Consider the following 4,841-nt stretch of genomic DNA (forward strand, 5'->3'; position numbering starts at 1 on the left):
TAGCTAACAGATGCTAAGGCTAGCTGTAGTCTATTGTATTCCCAATTAGGGAGCAAAGCTACAGTTCTGCGGTCCAGAACCAAACTGGAGACATGCTATTGGAAAAGGCAAAAGATACAGACTTTTATAACCAAGGATAATTTAGCAGTAAGAATAGGTAAAATTCTATGGGAGGGAAAGCATAAATGGATCTTTAATGAAACAGATGACTCCTAAGCATTCCTGAATAAAGGCAGAAGGAAGGCAGTGATATTTTGAATTAGGCCATACCATTATATTGAAAAGAGTGCTAAAAGTTCAAAGATCTAGAGTCATTCCTAAGATTGTTAAAGAACATAGGATTCAATATACAGAGAGAGTAGCAACAGGACTCAGAGAATACAATTAATAACAAACAAGGCTCAAACATTTTCACCAGAAATGTGCTGGCACACACAGTCCAAAATTTGGAAAAAAGGATGAATGAATAAATGGGAAAAGGCTCCAAGAATGCCCAAAACACAAACCCAGAAGAATAGAATGGGAAGCATCTAAAAGCAAACCACCAAAGAAAACAGCTTTGATACAAATTCATCTAGAATTATTAAGAGAAATATGGCATTTTATTTAAAGTCAAAAATGGACTTATAAATAAAATGAGAGAGTTAAAGGAAATGCTTGGGCACTAATTTAATAGCACAATACAAATGATACAAAACCTTGCAACAGACTCTATGAAAATTAAAATGGACCAAACAAAAGCTAATTTTTTCTATGAGACAGCAAGAAATTTTGAAACAAAGTCAAAAGATGAAAAACTGGAAAAAAGTGTGAGATATCTCATTTCAAAAACAACTGACTAGAGACAGGCTAATAAAGACAGTGGTGGTCGCAGGAAGGCTGGTCCCCTTAGCTGTATTGACCTTCCCCCAAAAGAAAAACAGGCCATCATGGGAGGTGGAGATCTGAATCTAAAGAAGGGCTGGCACCCACAGACCCTCCAAAATGTGGAGAAAGTGTGGAAGGCAGAGCAGAAACATGAGGCAGAACGGGAAGAGATTGAGGCAGAGGGAGCTTTGGAAGGAGAGGGCTCAGGAGGTGAGGGCTCAGGAGGAGATGCAGCACTATGCAGAGGATGTGGGAGCTGTCAAAAAAAAAAAAAGAAGAAAAACTCGACTGGATGTACCAGGACCCTGGTGAAATGGTGAACCATGATGAATATCTGATGGGACGTCCCATTGACAAATATGTTTTTGAGAAGCAGGTTGTTCATCTGAGACAGGACTTCTCCCAGGCTCTATCTTTGCTCCCTTGGGTGCAAAATTCTCAACATGGCCAGCAAAAATCTGGGAGGACCCACTTTTCATTATTTGAAAGAAGGAGGAAGAGAAAAAGAGGGAAGTCTTGAATAATTCGGTGAAAATGAAGAAAAGCAAAGAATTGTTGCAAATGAGCCTGGAAGAAGGAGGAGGAGGAGGAGGAGGAGGAGGAGGAGGAGGAGAAGAAGAAGAAAAAGGAGGAGGAGGAGGAGGAGGAGAAAAAGAAGGAGAAGGAGGAGAAGAAGAAGAAGAAGAAGAGGAGAGGAAGAATAAAAAGAAGAAGAAGAAGAAGAAGAAGAAGAAGAAGAAGAAGAAGAAGAAGAAGAAGAAGAAGAAGAAGAAGAAGAAGAAGAAGAAAAGCATAAGAAGCACAAGCATCTTAGTTCTAGCAGCAAGGAAGAGCGGAGCCCTGGAAGGTCTCAAAAGAAAATGGCAATCCCTCCTGTTTTGCCCAAAATTTCAGGTTATAGCTTACAGATTAAGGACACTGACCATGATTGGAGACCTCTGGCAACTGAAGATGGGGGATCACACAGGTTCAAGAATCATTCTAGGTCACAGAGTACCTCCCAGTTGCCTCCAAAACATCCCAGCAGGAAGGGCACATGGGATATTGAGACCTGGAACAGGAGGTCACAGTCCCCTAAACACAGTAGACAGTACAGTTCCAAAGTAACAGGAAAGAAAGAGGCCAAACTAAGAGGCCTTCCCCCAAAGAGGAAGGGTATTAAAGGCAGCATGCTCCAGGTTGCACCAGAAAACTTTCAGTAGATGAACCAGAGTGAAAATGGCAAGAAATGATGGAGAATGCAAAGTGGCAGGAGGAAGAGAGGCTGAACACCCTCAAGAGGCATGAAAAGGAAGATGAAAGAGAACGGAAGCTGGAGAAGTTGAACTCTCAGGATGGGAAATTCATCCACCTGTTGAAGTTAGAAAGTACATCCACCTCTTCCTTAGAGGATAGGGTCAAGCTCACCATCTACTCCCTGCAGAGAACTTCTGCTGTTTTGGAAAAGAACTTCATGAAGAGATGAAGCTCATATGGTTCTTCTGCTGATTATCCTGAGTTTTCCAGTGAAGCTGCTGGCTCCTTAAAGAATCTTCTTTATAAGAGTTGAATTGACTTCCAAGGATGTCAGATGGCCACTACTTAAAATGATTCTATACAATCTTTCCTGAAGAAAGCTAACATCTTGCAGAATAGTGCACAACATTGTGTACAATATCAGTTAATTCCCTGATTGCCTCCTCTGGCATATATTTCAGAGTTTGGATTTTGCAGTTTCCTTAGGAGGCGCCCATCTTTGTTTCAGTACTCCTAGAGATTCCTACCACTTTGTAGAGCTATTCATGGTCCTGACTTTGGTTTTGTAATTTATTCTGAGCCTGCCTTTTTCCATCAGATCCATTCCCTTTCAGAACAGACTAAATATGTATTTGTATATAGATCTATATACATATAGATCTATATAAAAATCTATCAAATCATTTGCAGACCTCTTCAGCTGAGTAGCAAATCAAAGGATAGAATCGATGTTCCTAGCTTTTGTTACAATACGTCTTGAAAGTTAATTTGAGACAGACCAGTGCCAGCCTGGGAAAAGCCAGAGAAGGAAAAATGGAATTCAGGGAGGAAATCCAAAGTGGTGGAGAAACAATACTAAAAAGCACCAAATGAACTCAAACTATTTGGTTTTTAAAAATTTACAGCAGTATAGTGTGTATATGTACAAATGTATAATTTTTAATAGTTCTTTTAAAAGTTATTTTTATCTAAATATCCATATTGAACTATGGATTCCAAATAATACTGTCACACAGGGCAGCATTCTCCTTTGTGAAACTGGGATGGCTTAAGCACTTCCCACAGTGCCTTAACCCATTTACAGATGGATCACTTTGTATATCTGGGTGTGAAGTTTATGGTTCCAGAGGTATAACCAAACTGCCAACATGCCCCCTGGCTTTTAAGAGAAAATAAAGAAGAAATTCTAAAAAAAAAAACTGACTGGGGGAAAAAAGAGAGATAATTTTTAAAAAGTAGAGAAGATTGTGTTATTTGAAAATCATGAGAGGAAAAAGGAAAGAGAGCCTAGGCATATCTCAAGAAATTATGAAACAAAATTACCCAATATATAAGGGTAAAGTAAAAATAAAATCACCTAATCACTTCCAGAAAGAAACTCAGAAATGAAAATTCCTAGAAATAACATAGCCCGAATCCAGAACTTTCTGATAAAAGAAAAAAATATTGTAAACAGCCAGAAAGAAAATACAAGTCCTGAAGCGCCACAGCTAGTATATTACAAGATTTAGCAGCTACCCCTATAAAGGATCAGAGAGCTTAGAATATGATACTGCAAAAGGCAAAAGATATAAACTTACAACTAAGGATAACTTACCAGTCAAAGCAGATATAATTGTATGGAAGGGGGAAAAGGAATGAATTTTTAATGAAATAGAGGACTTCTAAGCATTCTTGATTATAAAACCAGAACTGAATAGAAATTTTGAAACACAATTAAGAGAAGTCAAGAGAAACCTAAAAAAGATGAATATGAGTTGAGCAATCAAAAGAGACAGAGATGAAGTTTCAGTACTTTAAGGTCATCCAGGGTCATAGGAGTGACCAAATTCCTTCTATGAAACAAATCATAAGGGGGAACACTGAGGACACTTAGAGGTGAATGATATAAAATATCCACAGAGCAATTAATTTTAATTTACCTCATATAAATTATTTGAAAAAATGGGAAAAGAAGAAATCCTACCAAATTTTTTACATGAAACCAATAGTCTTGATACCTAAACCAAACAAAGTAAAAATAGTGAGAGAAAACTATAGACTAATATCCCTAATGAACACTGATCCAAAAATCTAAATACATCATTAGCGAAAATAATCTTAAAGAATATACATTATAATAAGCTATATTTTTTACCAGAAATATGAGGTTGGTTTAATATTAGGCATACTACTAACATAATATATCAAATTAATAGCAAGTATGACAAAACACATAAATAAAATAAACAAATAAAAATAGATGCAGAAATTATAAGAAATAATATTGGAATACATAGGAATAAATGTGCCTTTTCTTAATATAATAACCAGTATCTAAGTAAGTCTAGGCAACAAACTAGAGCTTTTTCAAAAATTAGAATGAGGGGAAGCAAGGGTGTCCATTATTACCACAACTAATATGGGTTAGAAATGCTAGTTAGTTAAGACAAAGTAATTGAGGGAATGAACATCAATAAAGAGAAAGGAAAATTTTCTTTCTTTGCAGATATTATAACAGTTTACTTAGAAAACCTTAGTGAATCAGCTGAAAATTAATTGGAATAATAATTTCAGCAAAATTGTTAAATATAAAATAAAATGATAAAAATCATCATTTCCTAGTTACCACAATATGTTCAAGAAAATTTCATTTAAAACAGTTGCAGACTATACAAAATACTTTTGTCTACCTACCAAGAGAGATACATGAGTGTAACTACAAAACACTCATTTGAGAAACAAAGATAGACATAAAT

General features: G+C 36.5%; 1 pseudogene; it reads left to right on the forward strand.

Annotated features, from left to right (window-relative positions):
- Window positions 1-929: 929 nt before the first annotated feature.
- LOC141511464 (pre-mRNA-splicing factor CWC25 homolog) lies at window positions 930-2,332 on the forward strand (annotated as a pseudogene).
- The last annotated feature ends 2,509 nt before the right edge of the window (window positions 2,333-4,841 follow it).

The sequence above is a fragment of the Macrotis lagotis genome, chromosome 2 (genome assembly GCF_037893015.1).
Source record: "Macrotis lagotis isolate mMagLag1 chromosome 2, bilby.v1.9.chrom.fasta, whole genome shotgun sequence".
In the NCBI taxonomy this organism is placed as follows: domain Eukaryota; kingdom Metazoa; phylum Chordata; class Mammalia; order Peramelemorphia; family Peramelidae; genus Macrotis; species Macrotis lagotis.